We start from the raw sequence: 22162 nt of genomic DNA, 5'->3' as shown, positions 1-22162 counted from the left end.
ACATATGGTATCACGAACGCCATTACAAGCATAAATCCAGATGTGTTTAAACGTGTTCTTCAGCAGTGGAGGACACGCATTGAAATGTGTTTTCAACACAAAGGCAGTCATGTATTTATATAATATGTATTCATATTAAAATTTATTTTTTCTATAATTCTATAATTTCTTATAATTTTTCCTATGTATGAAATCTTATGAGACACCCTGTGTGTGTGTATATATATATATATATATATATATATATATATATATATATATATATATATATATATATATATATATATATATATATATATTAGTCTTTTATCAATCTCCTTTGCTCGTAAAAAGTAAAATAGAAAGTGAAGATATCTTTCTGAGCACCACAAACATTAAACACACACACACACACACACACACACACACACACACACACACACACACACACACACACACACACACACACACACACACACACACACTATAATAAGTTTGATTAATTAATTATTTATTCATTCAAATATTTCATAACTATCCTTCATGAGGAATCCTAAAAGAAATAATGTAAATTCAGTTCTTGTAAGATGGATTTGCTTAAAAGTTAAATGTTCATTATTCTCTCTGCCACTTTTTCCCTCTTTCAGAGAGCAACGCCATACCCATGCATGGAGAACACGCCTCATGTATGTGTGGAGGGTTACTCAGATCATTCACCACTTCCGAACAGGTCAGAACCAATAATATTTCGCCTCATCATCTTTCCTACCTCCCGTTAAGCCTCACACGCTCAGCGGCTGGTGTGGTTACTCTTCTGCGCCCGCCAATCACGTGCCTCTCGCTCCCTCCTTCAGCCCAGGGTGCATGACACTTTCTGTCCACTCTCGTCTCTGTCATTGTAGTCTTCAAACCCCAGAGTTAACCATTATCTTTACTTCTGCATCCCGTTCACTGGTTAGATCTGGTGCACTTTGACTTGACCTCTTTTTTTTTTTTTTTTTTTTTTTTTTTTTTTTTTTTTTTTTTTTTTCCTCCAACCTGTGCCTGAACGCTTTCAAGAGAGGACAGCTATTTATCTATTTATTTATTTATTTACTTATTCATTTATTTTTTTATGCACTGTTGGGAATGGCACTTGGCAGTAATTGTGCAGCTTGTGTCTAGTCACCTTTCTATGCAAAAAAGGAATTACGCTCCAGGTAAGTTTTCATCATGTGTTGCTCAAATGCATTTTTACTTATTCATCTATTTATCTATTTATTTATGATTTATTTATTTACTTATATACTCGTACTTAGCCATAGAACGCAAGACTAAGACAGATGGTAAGGGTGAAGCAGCCATGCCTGCCTACGCGAAACACTGGCCTTCACGTAGACAGTCATCAAAAAGCTTTCACTAGCGCGAAAACAAGTTTCCCGTGTAAAGACCGCGAGCAATCCAGTACTTACGTATCCCACGGGAGGAACAAATGCCACGGCTGCAAACGCGACGGCAATGACGACAGAGGCCCTTCCTCATTGTGAACATGAGGATTTCGTTGACCGAGTGGCGAGGAACGCAGTTGTTGGGGTTGATTCCTTTGAAATATGTATACAGTGTTAGTAGGGTGATGTAAATACGTGCCTATAAAACAAACTTGAAAAAAAAAACACTAATATTAGATATCCTCAGCACGGATCATGTCACGTAGATCTTCATTACCTGATAAAAAAGAAAAAAAAATGAAATTGAATTTTTTATTTTTTCAAGTTTTGGACCCGAAAATACAAGAGTTTTTGCGATTAAATTTTTCTTTCAAAATTACAGAATTTTAAAACAAGAAAAATAAAAATTGAATATTGATATAGAAAGTTTATATCAGTCAATAAAGTCGGATTTTTGGCTTTCTAATTTTTGTTTAAAAGTGAAATGTGGTTAAAGTTAATATTTATTATCTACACACCGTTCCTATAAACTCAAAAGAATATTTGGGATACGTTCTCCTTTAAGTAACGTTTTTCATCACACTCCACAACTCACCTGACCAGTAATCTCGGTGCACCAGTGTTCTGCAGCACACCGGTTGCTGAATGTAGGTGTGTCATCACACCTTTGTAAAAATAAGATCATGCCTTTTCGTCAAAGTTTTCCCTTACAAAACGAAAGATGATTCACTGTGAAAAATTTGTGTCGCTCAAGCTTATCGTGGCATGTCACGCCTGGTCATGGCTGTTCTTTCCCCACCACCATTGGAAGTAGGGCAGAAGACTTGCTTTTGTCCCGTCTACAGTCACGGCTGGTACTCAACCTTATTATGATGGTTCCTCATCTGCTTGCATTTCTATGGAAGAGCAGAAACTAGCCTTGCATACTGGAGCTGAATACCTTGGACGGCTGTTGCTACAAGCAAAAAAAAAAAAAAAAAATAATAATAATAATAATAATAATAATAATAATAATAGAGAAGATTACTCTACAAAATCGTGAACAAGAACTGACCACTGGAAACGAGCGGAGGTGCACGTATAAACCCTTTTCGTCCACCAGCAAGAAGGGTTTATTTTGCCACGTGACACTGCAGCTGCCGTTTTCTCTTCAGCGGACTTCGGTACTGCTGGCACGCCAAAAACTTCCTCACCAGCACGACTTACTTGGCCAGACTATTTATGACAGATTCACATAGCATGTCATCATCACCACTGCCACCATTACCGCCATTGTTTCTGCGATTAAACCACATTTGCTACCGATATACTCACATCCTGCACTAAACACTCGGCAAGAAGGAGAAAAATGATGTGCAGATAGTTAATTAAAATCACAGTCTTTTAAACGCCATTCAAAAGCAGAGGCAGAGACTTAAGAAACTGTAGTAGTAATAGTAGTAGTAGTAGTAATAGTAGTAGTAGTAGTAGTAGTAGTAGTAGTAGTAGTAGTAATACAGGATCCTCCCCCTTTCAGTGAGTCAAGTTAGGTTCTAGTCACTGCTAAGGACGCAGTTTGAAGGATCACTGTTCAAGCCTTACATAAACGTGGGTGTGGAACTAAACCCGATGCCTCCTCTTCGCCCTGACAGACTCCTCCCTTTCCAGGCTGTCATGCATCCATTACTTTGTTTTCCGCCGCGCTGTATTCATGCCTCGCTACCTCACACATACATCTTTAATCTTTAAATCACCTTCTTTTTTTGTGTAAGGTATTCAACATTTTTCCAACTTCCTTTTATCTGCATTGTACGAGGAAACTATCTACCCTACGTACTACAGGTCTCTCTCTCTCTCTCTCTCTCTCTCTCTCTCTCTCTCTCTCTCTCTCTCTCTCTCTCTCTCTCTCTCTCTCTCTCACACACACACACACACGCACATTTTTTTTCGTTTCATAAAGCCGAAGCATTAAAATAGGAAAAAAAAGAATATACAGCATAGTTAGATATTTGCTGCTAAGGATTATTATTATTATCATCATTCCTCGCATATAGTGAGACACCACTAGCAAACAGTTGTTACCAATTCCCGCAATTCCGTTTTCCTTCCTTAATACACACCTGATCTTATGAAAACAGGTTTAAATTTACCACGCGAGGCATGTGTATTATAACGGAGATGCATGAAACTTTGGTGAGAGGCAGAGAACCATATTCTGAAACACTTCTGCGCCGCATCCCTATTTCATTCAAAACGCTCTACTTGAAGGTGCATGGGTTTTGGAGGGTGTTTTCATGATTCTATGGACAGATAGACAAGATTTCTACATTATCAACCGGAGAAACACACTCGAGAACTCAGGTGATGATGTCTGTGGCCATTGAAGATAGTCGTGGTGAGAGAGCAAAATGTTTCTGTTTACTGGCTCAATTGCTACTCACCTTCCGTGCCCCCACCGCTCCGCCTGGTTCTTCCTCATCGCTAGGGGCACGCTGCTCCCCGACGCCATACACGGCCACTGGTACATCCATTACACAATGCTACTCATTATCCAAATATGTACTACCCATAAAAAAAAAAAGAAAAAAAAAGAAGGAATCTTTTACGGTATTTTTTTTCTTTTTTTTTATTGTAGCATGTTGATATGAAGACTGAAGATGTGTGCTGCTTGTATATCTTGGTTTTGTGTCTGCCTGTCTGCCTTCTCTCTCTCTCTCTCTCTCTCTCTCTCTCTCTCTCTCTCTCTCTCTCTCTCTCTCTCTCTCTCTCTCTCTCTCTCTCTCTCTCTCTCTCTGTCTGTCTGTCTGTCTCTCTCTCTCTCTCTCTCTCTCTCTCTCTCTCTCTCTCTCTCTCTCTCTCTCTCTCTCTCTCTCTCTCTCTCTCTCTCTCTCTCTCTCTCTCTCTCTCTCTCTCTCTCTGTCTGTCTGTCTGTCTGTCTGTCTGTCTGTCTGTCTCTCTCTCTCTCTCTCTCTCTCTCTCTCTCTCTCTCTCTCTCTCTCTCTCTCTCTCTCTCTCTCTCTCTCTCTCTCTCTCTCTCTCAGGTAGAAGGTAGACAAATAGGTCACTGCCCTGCGAGTGTTTCCCCGAGGCTCGGCGTGCCCCGGTGGCTGGCGAGTGACCATGAACCTCGCTGAGCTCGTGCCTCACACGAGGACACTGACCTGTACCCTTCCGTGTTTGCTGAGAGATGAGCAGTACATTAACAAACTGACTCATATATATTGTACTGGTCCAAATATACATAGACAGAGCAACTTCTGGGTCAGGAGGGGCGTCGATTTCTCCCTCAGTAGAGGGGTGAACGCACGAACACACTCACTTCTACTAGGCAGCTCTGGCAGAATGGACCAGTCAGTGCGCCTCGCGCCGTGAGAGAGCGAGGGAGTATGTAACAAATCTCCCTCTTGACTTTCTCTCTCATGGGCTCGTAGGTCGGTAACCTGTGCAGGCATCGAATCTCCTCCGTTTTCTAAAAGTTTCTTTAGTTAATGGAAACTGATATTAAAGTAAACAGTTGTCATAACGATGTGGCGTATCACTTGTGTGGATTTTTGAAGACACTGGAATCACAACTTGTCCACATAAACTGAAAGACAGTGATCGCTTTGATACGAGGAGAAACATGTCGCTTTATTAGAAGCCAGCCAGACGCTGCCTTGCCCCAGACGACCTGAACACACCCGGCACTGGTTGAGGTGAGTCAAGCATGCACTTCGTCGCCGTCATTTGTGCGATGATTTTCATTACTGTGTGATTACAGGCCGAGCTTCACTTGTTGAACCCAGAATCATCCAGCGATAACCTTTGAGACTCGTGTCAAGGTCTTAGTCGAGACAAGCCGTTAGCAATGAGTGAAACAAGCGATAGCAACACACAAACACTTATTTCTTCTTTTTTTCTTCATTGTACTCTTGTGTTCTGAAATTCAACTTATATGGCGTTCAGAATTCTCCGCCACATGGCTCTGTGTGTGTTCCTCATCCACACTCGACACTCACTATTTGGGAAGATGAAGATGTTGATAAATGTCACTTTTACATAACTGAATTTTTTGTTTACTTGGTGTGGACGAAAACTAACTTTTTTTTTTCTGTCTCAAGGATGGTACGTACCTTTGACATTTTATTACACAGTGATTGCAGGATCACTGTTCCCCGACGCGTTACTTTTTTCGTTAATCACAAAGCGAACTACTTGGCGCGCTGAGCAGTATGCAGGTAAACCGGAAACCTGCAGCGTTGAAATACCAGTTGGCAGATCTAGTTTACTGATCTGTAGAGGAAAAGTACATCGACCGCACCTGAGATGGAACGCTTACTGAAAGAGAAATTATTGTCTTCATTAATTCATTCTTTGATAACATTCGAAGGTCCTTTGATTGTGACAAAATAATATGTTAATGAAATTCTTGAAACGTCTTATGGTTATATTGATATTTTATTGCAATCATGGAATACTTATCAGTATTGCCTTGGCCTTGAGGCGCGTGGCGGGTCATCCACCCTCTTCTGCAAGGCCACTTTGTCCTCCACGATGCCACCTGCCACACTGTCCTCCACGGTGCCACCTGCTACTCAGTCCTTCACGGTGCCACCTGCCACTCTGTCCTCCACGGTGCCTCTCGACGCCTCACCACGTTGCCTCACAATGTTATCTACTGACCAACCCTGAAATTACTTGGAAATGTGATGACCTTGTTCAGTCTTTACTTGTTGGTGAATCTTCAGGTCACCTTGCAGGTCCAACACGCTGGGTGACCTTGGCCCAGACCAGGTGTAGGTGCTCGCCCGCCCTCGTGTGGCATGTTTGGTAAATTGGGGAAAAATGCATTCTGCTTTTATTTGCTTATGAGCCGGTTTTTATTTATTTATTATTTTTTTTTTTATCGTAACTAATAGAATTTTTTTTTTTTGGCTACGAAATTTTTATTTATTTATCTATTTTTTTTTTTTTTTTTACAATTAATACTTATGGAAATGTATGGAGTGAAATGTAAGAAGAATTTGATTTTCATATCCATATACAAGTTGTCATACGTTAGCAGGAATGTTCTTCGTGGGAAAATAACTGTAACTATATGAGCCCAAGAGAGAGAGAAAAAAATATTACTATGCTACACTGCTTTGGTTTTGACATCACTATGTAACCAGTTTGTAGTTTGCGATGAGTATTGTTGTCTCAAAAAAAGTAAATAAATTGTGCCACATCAGTGCTCAAACTATGAAAGCAAAACGTTCATGTCACAGAAGGCGCGTGTCTTTGAATGGAACTGACTGGTGAGATGTTCACTATCGAATAGGGTCATGCTCTACTGAATGGAACTGACTGGTGAGATGTTCACTATCGAATAGGTGCATGCTCTGCTGAATGGAACTGACTGGTGAGATGTTCACTATCGAATAGGTTCATGCTCTGCTCTCACACGCCCACGCTCAGGCAATCAACAGCCAGTCAACCTTTATCCAAAATATCCCTTTCTCTCTCGATGATTTATCTCTTCCCTGCCCTCGTTACGCTGTCTCCTTCGCTGTCACTATTCCTTGCGTGACTTCCTTCTCCCATCACCTAAATCTTCGTGATATTCCTATACTTACAGAATCACCACATTTGCTCTTAGGTAATATTATAGTCTTCTTATAAATCTCCATCATCTATTTAATTTATCTATATTGTCATGATCTTAAATCTTATCCCCATTCTTAGTCTCATACATCATCGTGTTATATTCCTTGCTTTACCATATATTCGTACACTTCACATAGTCAAATGTTTCCGCGTCATATCTTCATAATAACACCTCAAATAGTCACGTATTTTTCGCGTTATACCTGTATACTATGTTCAACAGCTCTAGCGCAGGTTAATAGGAATTTCAAAGGCGTTTTCATTATTCCAATGATAACTTAACCCTTTTGACTGCCACTTGGTACACCTTTCCCTAATTACCAATCACTCTGAGACATCTTCACTTGTTCTACAGCTACATCCAATCTTTGAACTGGAAAGAAATTGCAAAATGTATTCTTTTTCATCGCTAACTTTCTTGTAGATGCTTATACAGACTTCACACATTGATTCCGGTGCTGCTAATTGTTTCATGTCGCAGTGAAAGGGTTAACAAGGATTCCGCATGATCATTAGGGCCAAGGGGTTTCAGAATACGGGGTCTTGCACAGTGGCATATGACTTATAATGTCCAATACTTATCTATTTTGGCTCATTTCACTCATCCACTTGCTCCTCATTCTTCAAGGTGTAGCTGAAGGTCTGATCCTCTGCGGGTTAACAGACAGCAATGCTCACTCCTTCACGCTTTGCTACTGAAGCTGAAATTAGGAGATGTACAAGGCAGCAATACAAACCAATGATAGACACTGAGGGAATTATGCTACAGAACCCACTAAAAAAAAAAAATGAAACGTTTACATTCATTTGGGGAGAGAGAGAGAGAGAGAGAGAGAGAGAGAGAGAGAGAGAGAGAGAGAGAGAGAGAGAGAGAGAGAGAGAGAGAGAGAGAGAGAGAGAGAAAGCAAATTTTACCCATCCTACACTCTTAGTCACACTTCCTTACTCCTCCATAATGATGATTGCACCATCGTACATAGTTACGTATTATCGCACATCAATCCCACACAGAGGTTGGTTAGAAAAATGGCTGTATTTGAAGTCTGGCAACCATGGCCCTTGAGATCACAACATTTAGCCTCGAGAAACATGCAGCACTTGGATATGAGATTTTTATATATAATAACTTTAATGGTGGTGATTGTGGCGTTGGTGGTGGATGTGATGGTATTAAAGAGCTCAAGTGATGGTAGGGATAGCAAGAAAGGAGGGATAAGTGTGAAGATAGTTATGAGGATACCACTGACCATATGAAGATCTGAAACCTTTTTCTATTATATTGCCAAGAATACCAGGAGGAGAGAAGGAAAAGTGTCAGATTGCAGCAACAGTGTAGAGAAGAAGATGGACATTATTGGGACATACCTGTTTGAAAATAAATATAGTGAGGAGACGAAGAGAACAGTGCATAAATTTTGGATAATAAAAAAAAAGAAACGGAAAGAGAAAGAAGAAAACAGAAGACCCAGACAGTGAGAAGAGAAGCGTCAGGGAGTGCCATTCCAAAGGCAACACTCCCGACCATCAACTCAGCTTAACTCGATTCGTAAACACCTCGTCATCTGATTTGCTACTACCAACAGACTGTTCGAGTGGTGGAGCTTACTGTGGTTTTCAAGAGTGTTTTCGTCTCTACTGATACTTAGTACTCTACATCACCAGTAGGAAGAAAACACTCATGGGAACGCAAGTAATCGTCTCTGTGACCTTTGCAGAGTCATAGTAGAAGAATACGGGCCTTTACGCGATGGTGGTTGTGATGGTGTTGATGATTACAAAGAGATATATAGATGATTGCGGTGATAGTGGGAAGCAGAGGGAGTAGTGGTAGTGACAGAATCGTGGTGGTGGTGAAGATGGTTGAGCGGAGATAACAGTGGTGGTGCTGTTGGTGGTGGTGGTGGTGGTGAGTTATGTCCATATTCCTCCTCAGACGTGTTCAAAAAGACATTAAAGACTCGTAATTCCGTAACGTGAGACGCTTTGCTCTCTCACCATGACTATTTTTCAAGGTCAGTGGGATGATTAGCTGGGTTTTCTCAGGAGTGTCTCCTGTTATTAGTGTAGAAACCTCATTAATCCGTCACTAAAACATAAAAAACTTCCTTAAAAAACCATATCACTTCAACTAGTAGAGCTTTCTGAATGTAGTCGAAGTGCGGTGCAGAAGTGCTTCAGAACATAGTCTTGAATCTGAAACAGGTGCAAGTGATCCCCATTAGATTTCATAGAAAATTATACATTACCCCTGTGAGTGTGTGGGTTTGAGTGTAGCCTAAGTATTGCCACCACTGCAGCGCGTCACCTCACTTAGATACAGTAGCGCCGCCTCGTCCGCCGCTGCAACAGACCCACGACCCGTCCCTTCCGCCACTTCCTTACCGACACTATTTTTTTTTTCCCCCTCTTTGGAGTTGATCATGTCCCGCAGCAGTGCTTTTTTATACTTTTTTTTTTCATCGTTATTTATGTGGTTTTTCCTCTTCCCGTGTTGCCAGCGAGGACTGCACGTGTGCGGCGGTCAGCGTATTATCATTATTATTATTATTATTATTATCATTATTATTATTATTATTATTATTATTATTATCATTATTATTATTATTATTATTATTATTTATTTATTTATTTATTTATTTATTTATCTACTCATTTATTTGTTTATTTTTTGTTGTCTCTCCTTCATGTAAAGATGCGAACATGTTTCCCTACCTCAGAACTTTACAATTAAAGGAAACATCAAGCTATACTGTCAATAGGTTAAGTATGTTTATCTGTTCCATATATTTTCATCTGATTAACCTTCACTGCGTGGCGGTGATGAATACATTGTTTGAGTTCCCTTAAGAAGTGTCTGAAGTTTTCGTCAGTTTTCATTTACAGGGAGTCGTGGTGAGCAACAGGTGTTTTCGATAAGTATATGAGTACTTTGACGGTGTTATGCGAGTACTTGTGCGAACCTGCAACACTGAGGCTTTTTGTTCACTAATTACGCGTTAACTGTTTGGTGGTCCATTTCGCGCCTCGCCGTCCGCAGCTGCTGCCTCAGTGGAGTGACATCTGCCGCCAAGCAGTCCTCCTCAAGCCACAGCTGTCGGCACTATTTCCTGCCAACGTTTTTAGTCCCACTTTTTCAAGCACGCTCCCGCCTTCATTTTTACGACAGGCACTATTATTTCCCGTCTCATCAGAATCTCTCATTTTCGTCACCCCGCAGTAAACAGTTCGTCACCAGCCAGCCGCCCTCGACCCCTGTGTACCGCTAGGCTAAGTGAAGGAAGCTGTATAGGCCGCAGCATCCTCCCTAGCTGTTCCTTGGCTACACCCACTCCACCCACAGGCTTCTGTGGCACCAGTATGAGACAATGCACGTGTGTATGATAGAGGTGTTAGAGCGTATATTGGTTTACTGTAAGACTCTAACTTCCTTCTTGTAGTCTGCAGGCACGAGTACTTTCCCACAAGCCTCTCTCGCAGCAGTGTGAGGTGTTAGAGCATGCACTGTTAAGCCTCGCCCCCTGGTGCAGTCTACAGGCACGAACTGTTTTCCAAGGTCCATTAAGCTTCTTGCTGGAGTGACTCGTTCCGCCTGTCGACCGTTGTTGACTTTTTTCCTTCTTGGTAATGATGTAGGGTCGGTGCAAAAGGTTTTCGAGACTCAGAGGTCAATAACCCTGGCTCGTAAAACCCTCCTCAGACACACGACTTTCGCACTCCTCCGTACTGCCAAGCCATCAGGAGTCACGGGTCATCATGCGTACATCCTGCGTTGTGTCAGTCTGTCACGCTGTATGGCTTACTAGGTGAAGGAGGAGTAAAAGAGGTGACAATATTTAATCATCACTGTTACACTGCTATAATTAGGCCACCACCACCACCACCACCACCACCACCTCCACTACTACCACTCGAGCTCCTCGTTCTCTCGCGCCAGAAGCTCCTGGGATCACGTCTTGCCTCGTCACCACCTTGTCATTTACCTCGATTACTTTGTCCGATGTGACTTGCGGCTTTTGTCTTCCGCGGCGGCGTCAGGCAGAGCTGGAGGAAAGGGAAGAGAAGGAGGAGGGGGAGGAGGAAGAGTAGGTTAGGGAAACTCGGAGGATAAAGGAAGGGGTGAGGGGGAGAGTTACAAAGATGGATACACAAACCACACGAGCCTGTTTGTTGGTCGACGCGTGGTGGTCTGACCTTAATGGTAGAAAGTTTCTCATCCCCAACCATCGGAGCAGAAGAGAAAGGACAGAAAGAGAGAGAGAGAGAGAGAGAGAGAGAGAGAGAGAGAGAGAGAGAGAGAGGAGAGAGAGAGAGAGAGAGAGGATGGACTTTTCACCAGTAATAGTAGTAGTAGTACTAGTAGTAGTAGTAGCAGTCGTAGTATTAATTGCAGTAGTAGCAATAGTGGTGGTGGTGGTACTGGTGGTGGTCGTGGTGATAGTAGTAGTAGTAGTAGTAGTAGTAATAGTAGTAGAAGTAGTAATAGTAGTAATAGTGGTGGTGGTGGTGGTCGTGACGGTAGTAGTAGTAGTAGTAGTAGTAGTAGTAGTAGTAGTAGTAATGGTAGAAAGTTTCTCTTCCCCAACCATTGGAGCAGAAGAGAAAGGGACAGAGAAAGAGAGAGAGAGAGAGAGAGAGAGAGAGAGAGAGAGAGAGAGAGAGAGAGAGAGAGAGAGAGAGAGGGAGAGAGAGAGAGAGAGAGAGAGAGAGAGAGAGAGAGGGGGATGGAGTTTTCACCAGTAATAGTAGTAGTAGTACTACTAGTAGTAGTAGTAGTAGTCGTAGTATTAATTGCAGTAGTAGTAATAGTGGTGGTGGTGATGGTGGTCGTGGTGGTGGTAGTAGTAGTAGTAGTAGTAGTAGTAGTAGTAGTAGTAGAAGTAGTAGTAGTAGTAGCAGCAGCACAGAAAAGGGGAGCTAATAGTGAAGAAAGGCACACCAGCCACACTCCAACCCGGTGGTGTGGAGTGACCGCGTGAAGCCACTTTAACCCACAGCCCAGCAATTAGAGCACTTTTTTTTCGCTCAGCCTGGTGGCCAAGTCGCTTACTCACGCACGCCACACTGCCAGGAAATAAAGGAAAAGCAAACGCGGTAACATACATAAATGTTCAGATGCGGCAAAGGAAAAATCTCAGTACAGTTATGGGATGAATGTGAACTAAGACTTTGTATCGCGATCTCTGAATTCAGTGACAAGAAATTAGTCAACTGTTCTGATGGTGCTATAAATATAGTGTAAGGTACAATAATTAACATAATAGAGTATATATATAATTGTTTTTTTATGTGTGTGTATTTGTATGTGCATGTGTGTGTTTTATTATATAGACCTGCTAGTGGGCCGTGATGTGAAAGACAAGACTGAATGCCTAACCCTTCTTCCTCCAGGACTCTTGAAACACGAGGCACACAGATGCCTATTGCAACTCTTCCAGGACTTTTCATGTCAAAAAACTGGCAATTGAGTCTCTCTAATTCCACTGTAGGACAAACTTTCTCTAAGCGTCTCCACTCGTCTCTTCTTGTTGCAACCCTTACCCCCTAAACTGACTGCTATGGTCGTCCTTTGTCCACATTCAGAGCACTGACAAGAGGTTTGCATAAACAGTAAGAGAGAAGGAAAAAGAGAGGTGATAGGTCAGTTTTATATCCTTTACACTACCGAACTATTTTGGAGACAAGTACAATAATAAATACCAAAAGCTGTACTATTGTATGTGACTCTGGCAAAAGAAGAGAAATAAAAAATCTAGCGCTTAAAATTTTACATTCCTGTTCCCTTTCTTTAAATATCCGTCTGTTATCTGCTCGGGGAAAACAAAAACATCCACCATAGCATTGACTCCCACGCAAAGACAGACGGTAATATATCATGCAATCCGTTATAAGGAGCGCATAACAGCAGCAGCCCGCTGACGTCTTACAGTATGTGACGCAATTATCTTGACGTATTAGTAGGTAGTACATTAAAGTGCTACGGAAGAGATGGAGAAGTGTTCAGGGAGGAAAACTGGCAATTATAGGGAGGATAATTACTCTTCATCCTCCATAGGTAATGATGACTTGGCGTAGATGGATCGCCGGAGAGAGAGAGAGAGAGAGAGAGAGAGAGAGAGAGAGAGAGAGAGAGAGAGAGAGAGAGAGAGAGAGAGAGAGAGAGAGAGAGAGAGAGAAAATTAAGACGCATGTTTAACAATGATAACGTATTTGTCAAAAAGAATATGCAAGAGAGAGAGAGAGAGAGAGAGAGAGAGAGAGAGAGAGAGAGACAGAGAGACAGAGAGAGAGAGAGAGAGAGAGAGAGAGAGAGAGAGAGAGAGAGAGAGAGAGAGAGAGAGAGAGAGAGAAAAGCGGTCTCATTGTGGGGTTAATAGTTGACGGTGACCGAAATGATGGCGTGACTTGCGATGTACAGACCACCTCCCCAGACACCGATAAGTCTCATCACCTTGTTTCTCTCTCTCTCTCTCTCCTCTCTCTCTCTCTCTCCTCTCTCTCTCTCTCTCTCTCTCTCTCTCTCTCTCTCTCTCTCTCTCTCTCTCTGTGGCGTCCTTAAATCAATCAATCAGTCAATCTCTCCCTTTGTTCGTCCCTTTCCGGCGGCCGTGGGTGGTACATCCTGGCGGAGAACGAGGCTGCACGGCACGACACGAGGACCTGCACGTGGCCAGCGGACGGAGACATCTGCGTGCGGAATTCCTGCCTCTCCTCCTCTGGTTTTGAAGAGTGCGCACAAAAAGCAGATCGATTACCGGAGATGAGTGTTTGTAGAGGAAGCGAGACACGGGCCTTGTGTTTGTTGGAAGGTTAGGCTCGAGGTGGTACACGTAGGAGGTCTCTGATTGGCACGGTATTGTTTTTGCCCCTGAGGCGGAGTTTTCATCAGGTACGTGGGAAAATCAGAAGGACGTGGCCAGCGGGTGTGCGTTGCGGAGGGAGGCATTCAGGGATTTTGGGGAGGATCTCACCGGCTTATCTCTGCCGACTCTTCCTCCCCACTGACACGAATACACACGCCGGACTGTGTATACACATTGCACGGGTGTTACTGGTCCTGAATATTTGTGGGTTGATTATTTGAAGTTGCGTCTTGTGGTACTTTGGTTACTTAGAATAGGAGAGAATGATACTCGTATGTTAAAATAGATCGGTCTGAGTTGGATAGATCAGTCTGAGTTGGATAGGTGAGTTCAGTGTAATAATGGATTCCTGTATAATGTGAGGACAGTGAGAGGGGAGCGGAAAAGTGAGAGTTCACAATATAAAGTGTAGATATAAAAAGTTATAGCAAGTTTTAAAAGAGCACCCGTCACTGAAAATAGATGGATAGGCAATTATAAAATCTTGCATTAGTATTTTTATGTATAAACTTGACAGACTTGTGATTCGCCAGACGCTGGTCCCGTCTCGTTGTCCTTTTGTTTTTTCGTGAAAGTTCAAGGCTACGGAGGGTGTGTGGCCCGGTAGGCGTAGGGCGGGCCGCGGGCACTCAACCTCGAGGCGCCGTCAGCTCAAGGCCTGCTTGTTACGCGGCGCTGCGCTAGTATGAGGCAGACCAAGATGGAAATAAGTATACTCAGACAACTCGTAAATGTCAGTTCATACGCACAGTGAGCGCTTTTTGTCACGCTGCTAGCTTATTATTCTTGTCTTTATATTATACGTTATTGAACGGGGGAGCACAGTCACCGTCTTTTTTTTTTTTTTTTTCCTTTTAATGTCTTGGCAGGAAAAAAAAAATAAGAAAGATTGACAACAAACAATAGAAGTCTTAAATCCTTGGCAATTTTTTTTTTTCTTTTTCGTTTCACTTTTTTTTTTATATAGTTCTATTAACCACATTTTTTACCCCATTTTAACTAACCACATTATTTTTTCTTTTGTTTTGTTTTTTTGTTTGTTTTTTTTCGTTTTTTTTTTTTTTTTTTTTTTTACTGAACATTGTATTGCTGTTTTTCTCTTCCTTTGCCGCGAGGTGCTGTGCATGTTGAAGGAGTGAGCGAGGGAGGGAAGTAGGGAGTGGCGCTGAGTGGGTTGTGACGCTGTGCTTTTGTTGTGTTGCGTTGCGTTGTGTTGTGTTGTGTTGTGTGTGTATCAGGTTTATTACTTAATGATCTCAGGTTGGGTGTGTGTGTGTGTGTGTGTGTGTGTGTGTGTGTGGTGTGTGTGTGTGTGTGTGTGTGTGTGTGTGTGTGTGTGTGTGTGTGTGTGTGTGTGTGTGTGTGTGTCATTATTTCTAGTTAGTGTATGAAGTTTTGTGGACTACAGACTTAATAATTACATATATTTCGTGTATGTAAATATGTATATACATAGCGAGATTGTGTTCATTTAGCTAAATAATGCATTATGTGACTCCTGGCTGTGGTCAATAAAATATCTATCTATCTATCTATCTGTGTAGTATAGTGTGAAGTATTGAACCATTGTAAGCTGAAAAAAAAAGTACAATTATATATCACGTCAGGATTTCTTTTACTCGCCTGTCTGTTTTACTGGTGGGAAGAGCGGGTCTGGTAAGGAGTGGGTGGGGAGTGGGAGGCAAACAAAAAGAAAGAAAGAAAGACTGACCGTTTCTCAAGGACAGGTCATAGGCCGCAGGCATACCTCACTTTCTCCCACTTTCACTAGAGCTCTTTGTCAAATTCCTTTCTTGCCCCTTCCTCCAGACAGTGAACAGCCTCGCCGCGATAAGGGTGGTGGCGGAGAGCGGCCTGGCAGCGGGAAAGGCTCAGACTAACCACATTCTTTTAAATGTTTTATTATATTCTTCGAGTTACAAATACTTTCTTTTGTGTGAAAATTCCTGCAAGAAATTTGCGAGCATTTTGAATCTTGAACTTCTGTTTTGAACTTAAGTTAAGGAAAGATCTCATAATTTACGGAGCAACAGGTATGTGTGGGCGTGTTGTATTTTTCTTTCTTGCTTTCTTCCTTTTCCTTTTTTTTTCTTTTCTTCTTTCCTTTCTTTTCTTTCTTCCCCTTTTTTTATGCATTTGTTTACTTGCTTATTTAATTATTTACTTACAATTTATAGTTTCATTCCCTTTTTCTTTCTCTTTTTTTTTTTTTTTTTTTTTTTTTTGTGCCTCAAAAAAAACTTCCTATATACATGGCGGTGGAAAGTCATGAGTCAGATTGGAAATTCTTGGCGGCGAGGAACTTTCTCAGGTTCACGCACTGGCAGTCCCCTTGAGAAAGTCTCCCGTGCAGCTTTGGCTCAGCAGCGGGACGGTTCCAGGCTGGATATTTTAAAGCACACTGACAGGAAGCGGTTAAGTTAAAAGTTTACGTTAAAGGCTGTCCAAATTTACATCATCGATAAGTATTTTTGAGTTAAATGACTATCAAATATTAGTGAATGCTAATGAGATATAATGTGGTAATTAGAATACAAGGAAGTTGAGAATGAATTAATATATGAATAAAACAGATGCGTATCTTTGCGTGCCTTGATTTCCCTTTGTGTTTTTTGTTTTTTTTGGTGAACAAACAATACAGACGTGAGATTTAAAAGTTCTTAAGCCGGTGGTTTGCGACACGAAACAAGACAAGACAAACCTCCCATTGAAGACATCTTACCTTAGTGCGAACGTTAGATATTACCACACTCAGGTGACAAAAAAGTAACGCATTGTTCCAACACACGAGATGAAACACGGAGGCGGTGGTGGCGGCGGCAGCGGCTTTTGAGGGTCGACAATGTAAGATTTAAAGATCAAAAGTAAAACCCAACGATGAATGGCAGATTTCAGGCAGACCGCAATAACAGGACCAAGACCATGAACGGTGCTGGCGTGGTGCTGCCAAGGTCGCCTCCACACCTCACCGGAAAGTTCAGACGGCGAGGTGCGGAATGATCAGTTTCCCTTCCATTCCTTTCTCTCTCTCTCTCTCTCTCTCTCTCTCTCTCTCTCTCTCTCTCTCTCTCTCTCTCTCTCTCTCTCTCTCTCTCTCTCTCTCTCTCTCTCATTTATTCATTCATTCATGCATCGTATATCTAACTGGTATCTCAGTCCACCCCTTCCTTACTCATAAACTTTACACTCAACACATTTCATTGTTTTTCTTCCCTCCCTTCATCCAGTCATCGTCCACGCCCCTTATCTGCTTCCTTTCCTCCCTCTGTTCTCTCTTTTTTCTTCCCTTCATCTGCGCACGCCTGCCGCTCCCTTATCCACTTCCTTGATGTGTGCACGAGGCCGCCCAGTGATGCTTGCAGCCAGAGGTAAACAGGAAGGTGATCAGTCAGCCGCTTTGTGAACCTGATCCAGCGAGACGCACGTAATTGTTCGCCACCTGATGTTGGTACACATGTTTAATGAGCGCCTTCTTTGTGTGTGTGTCTTTTTTTTTTCGGGTTGGGGGCTTTGTTTATCATAATGTCCCTCATAAGCACAGGAGTAAGTGATGGGTGGGAGGAGAGTGAATAAGTGAGCAAGGAAGAGGAGGAGGAGTCTGGCGTATCCTAATGAATGGGTATGCTATCGTGTTAATGAAATAAGCTAATGAAAGGCATAGAGAAATAGGGTGACGAGTCTTAAAACAGAACTGGTATCTCGGGGTTCTGCATCCTCTTCTTTAATTTATTTGTGTTGTAGGGTAAAGGAATGCTGGGCAGATAGCGAACTACGTGGAAAAGTTGTCTTGTTGGAGTAGCCCGGGACATTAGACAGACGACAGAAGGAAAGGACTAGGAAAGACTTGTAGGGTTCATCGTACTACAGGGATATCATGTAGAGGCTGACGGTAATACTAACGATGATTGTGACACCAGCACACACACATGCACACAAGTGCGCCCACTTGTATATTAAAATAGTACAATTACACAAACTGTTCATCGAGACATTAAAATAAGGAATCAAACCAGATTTTCTCAGGGTGAGTGAGTGTCAGAGAGAGAGAGAGAGAGAGAGAGAGAGAGACAGACAGACAGACAGACAGACAGACAGACAGACAGACAGACAGACAGACAGACAGACAGACAGACAGAAAGACAGAGAGAGAGAGAGAGAGAGAGAGAGAGAGAGAGAGAGAGAGAGAGAGAGAGAGAGAGAGAGAGAGAGAGAGAGAGAGAGAGAGAGAGAGAGAGAATGTTGCTTAGAGAAGAAAGAAAATTTATCACAGGAAGAAGGGTGCCGAGGGAGTAGCAGGAAGGAAACACAAAGGTGGCCGTGGCTCGTAATCTACTTGATGTACGATTTCCTTTAATGTGACAGCAGTGCGACGCTTAATCACTAATATACGGTTTTCCTGCTGCTGTTGCTACTACTACTACTGCTGTGCTGTTGCTGCTACTACTACTACTACTAGTACTACTACTACGTAAAAGTACTCCATCATCATTATCATCATTGCCATTATCATTATCGCCATCATCATCATTGCCATCATCACCACCATTACCCTCCTCCTAAACATCATCAATAACGACAGATAAATCAACATCCACTACTACTACTACTACTACTACTACTACTACTACTACTACTATTACTACTACTACAATTATTATCATAGAAACGTCCATCGTGTTAGCGTACTATAACGACCACCACCACCACCACCACCACCACCACCACCACCACCATCCGCTTACCGACGCGATGAAAGTTTTACCACTAACCCACATCCGCTCTGGACTGAATTCTTTGTTTTTCGCTCATTCCCTCTATGATTCGTCCCTTCACCACCTCCCTGCCGCCTTTTGCTGGGTGTGTGGGTGGAGGGGCGGGCGGCATGAGGCTCCTAGACGAGTTTCTCCCCATGGTTCCCTCAAACACACGGGCGTCCTTGCTATCACGATGATGAATGGGGAAGGGAATGATCATCCTCGCCAGGTTGTGCCGCCACGCTGCTGGGATGACTTGATGCTTGGGTTTTGCTTGTAGGGTTGGGACTCATGCTGCTTTTTGTTATTGCTCGCTCCTTGGTTTTTATTGCTCTGTAGTGACTCGAATATATACTGGTGCTTTTACTTATGTTGTCGCTACTGTTAATTCTGCTGCTACTTCTACTATTCTCACTAATATTACTATTGTTTCTGTTTACTGCTTTGCTCCTTCCGCCTCGAGATTTACAGACTATACCAATAAATAGTGACCACTTTTACTTATACTGTCGCTATTATTACTACAATTACCACTTCTGCTCCTACCACTTCTCCTGCTGTTTCTGCCACTAATGTTGCCAGCACTATTACTATACTCGGCTCTTCCCGCCACGAGATTGACAGACAATACCACTTCATACCGACCACTTGAGGATGGGAATTTTACTCGCCAGCGTTCGAAAGTTTTGTTGGATTTGTACTTGTGGCGCACTGAAATCTCTGTCCCTTTGTTCCTGATTATTCTGTGTATGAAGACGATATCGTATGCTATTAGTATGCACAGATCGTGATTTCAAGCTGTCTTCTCACATTTTCAGCATCCAGCGTTAGGTCTGAGTGCCTTGATATCGATACTGAAGAAAGTAAAGGCTGCGAAAGGCCACTTGATGTATGAAAGCCAGTTCCTGACTACACAAGACGGCTCCAGGTCATATGTTAGCCTGTACTCTTATACTCGTCGGTTTGTGGAAGGAACTATATACAAGAACAGTATTATTGGAGTATTTGGTGTTAGTATTCGAGTGCTTCTTCCTCCAGCTCCTCCTTCTTCTGCGACTCATACGTACATACAGCACATTGTACCAGCAAGCATCTCTACCCTCCCCCCAACAAAAAATACATAGTATCTGTAGATCACATTCCCTTCCCCTTTTAAACTGTAATTACTTTTTTCAAAGAATATTATAGTTCGTAGAATGTACTGAAGTGAAGAGTTTTGTTGTTTGATATCCACTGTAATCCTTTGCTATCTTCCTTATCTACTCTCATTCCGTTCCTCTTCTTGTACTGACTTTCACATCCCCTTCAGCACAACACAAATCGAACGGCTGGAAGAAAATTTATGCATAGAGGCTGTAATTCGGTACGGTTATATTCATTTATACATGGACCACCACTTTTTGGTGTGCTGGCTTGTTATAGCCTTCCTTATGCTCCTGTGTTCTTGTGAAGAGAAAGGAAGCACGCGGTCAAGGGACTCTTAAACCAGTACTCCAGTTAAAGAGTGAAGCTGTTGTGTCTCCTGTAAACTTTCTTCCTTGTTCCACTGTGACTCCACCCTTTTGTGACTGGAATAAGTAAGTCTCTCTCTCTCTCTCTCTCTCTCTCTCTCTCTCTCTCTCTCTCTCTCTCTCTCTCTCTCTCTCTCTCTCTCTCTCTCTCTCTCTCTCTCTCTCTCTCTCTCTCTCTCTCTCTCTCTCTCTCTCTCATAGCTTACTCACTCTTCTCATTTTCACGAACCTTGCTTTTTCATCTCGCTTTCTCCTTCCCTCTTAGCTACTTTCTTTTCCGTTTCCGACATGACGTACGTACTCTCTCCCTTCCTCCCTTCTTTCCTTTCTTCCTTACCTTTTTTTGCTTCTCGTCTTCTCGTCTTCTCTCTTCTTTCCCTTCTCCCTCTATACTTATCTGTATTTCTCTGTTATTAGTGTTGCTTTCTTGCTTCGGTTTTACTTTTCTCTCTCTCTCTCTTACTTGAGCTCCTCTCTCTCTCTCTCTCTCTCTCTCTCTCTCTCTCTCTCTCTCTCTCTCTCTCTCTCTCTCTCTCTCTCTCTCTCTCGATAATCGCTGTAGTTTTTGTTTTCTTTTATAATTATTAAACTTTCTTCTTCTCTTCTCTTCTCTTCTCTTCTCTTCTTCTCCCCCTTCTTCTAATCCTTCTTAACCTTCCATCTCTTCGGTCTTCATTTTCTTTTATAGCACCCTTTTCTTCACTTGCCTCCTTCATCATCATCATCCTCCCCCTCTTTTACTTTTTTACTTTTTTACCTTTTTTTTTTTTTTTTGTTTGACATGAACTCTGCCCTCCTTGCTTCTCCTCCCTCTTCTTCTTTTTCATCTCCTTCCTCTTTTCCTTGGCGTGCCCTCCTTCACCTTTCATTCGCTATACCAGGAAGTGGAAGTGAATATTTTTAATTACTCTGTTTGCTCTTTTCATCGGGACGTGTAGGGTTGTGATAGTGATGCCTCGTGTTGTTCCTGCTTTGTTGTGGCAATCGTACCTTTGGTGTGATAATCGTACAGTGATTCAGAAAGGCCTTCCACTTTTGGCGGTTTCTTAGAGTTTACAGTGGATTATGTAACTTGATGGTGTTAAGGGAAGATGAAACGAGAGAGTGACAAGTGGGGTGAGAGAAGGGAAAGGTGGTAATTAAAGATGGTGATAGTAATAAGCGATGAAGAAAAAGAACAAGACAGAAGAAGAAAAAGAACAACAATGATAGCAACAGCAGCAACAACAACAACATCAACAACAACAACAACAGCAACAGTAACAACAACAACAGCAGCAGTAACAATAACAACGACAACAACAACAACAACAACAACAACAACAACAACAACGGCGACGTCAAAAAAAGAAAAAAGAAGGAAAAGAAGTTTATTTACTTTTTGGTGTTTTTTTTATATGAGTATCTCTCTCTCTCTCTCTCTCTCTCTCTCTCTCTCTCTCTCTCTCTCTCTCTCTCTCTCTCTCTCTCTCTCTCTCTCTCTCTCTCTCTCTCCTCCTCCTCCTCCTCCTCCTCCTCCTCCTCCTCCTCCTCCTCCTCCTCCTCCTCCCCTATTGCCATGCCATTTCCATCTCCCTCATACCCGTGAGAGTCTGGCAGAAGCAACAAAGGCATCCCCATAAAGACAACCGTATACTAACCCCAAGAACACCCTGCGATACCTCAGGAATCCTCACGAGACACAGGACTGGATTCTCTAACGTCTCAGCGTCTAATTTTTATAGCCGTAGCAGGAGTTATTGCGTTTTCCAAGTGTGTTTGCAAGGCCTGTGGTACCTTTAACATGGATTTTGCATCGTTGAGAAGGATATCCTGCTAGAACCCGACCACCCGTTATTCCTGTGGTCATTGAAAATGTTTCTTATGGGAGCCACGAGTGTTTCAAAGTGTGTTTTTAAGACCTGTTATAGTTCAACACTGATTTTGCGTCATTGAGGAGAAGAATATCCCGTGAGAACTCGATCCCTCATTCCTGTTTCTTTTGAAAATGTTTACTACGGGAGTCTGGAGTGTTTCAATGTGTGTTT

The 22162-nt window shown here is 42.4% G+C and overlaps 1 protein-coding gene across 2 annotated transcripts in view; it reads left to right on the top strand.

The window, feature by feature from the left end:
• LOC135110984 (serine protease 33-like) overlaps window positions 1–22162 on the top strand; it is an 84049-nt gene that overhangs the window by 6464 nt on the left and 55423 nt on the right. Inside the window, exon 4 of one of the 2 annotated variants that reach the window (XM_064023786.1) lies at window positions 627–709. The gene's annotated coding sequence lies outside the window, so the exon portion shown is untranslated. Of the gene's footprint in view, window positions 1–626; window positions 710–4731; window positions 5081–22162 lie in introns of those variants that run through there. The other variant, XM_064023787.1, reaches the window with a different exon arrangement.

This window comes from Scylla paramamosain, chromosome 21 (assembly GCF_035594125.1).
Source record: "Scylla paramamosain isolate STU-SP2022 chromosome 21, ASM3559412v1, whole genome shotgun sequence".
Lineage (NCBI taxonomy): Eukaryota > Metazoa > Arthropoda > Malacostraca > Decapoda > Portunidae > Scylla > Scylla paramamosain.
The sequence above is the reverse complement of the archived record's forward strand: the minus strand, read 5'-3'. Positions and strand labels throughout refer to the sequence as shown.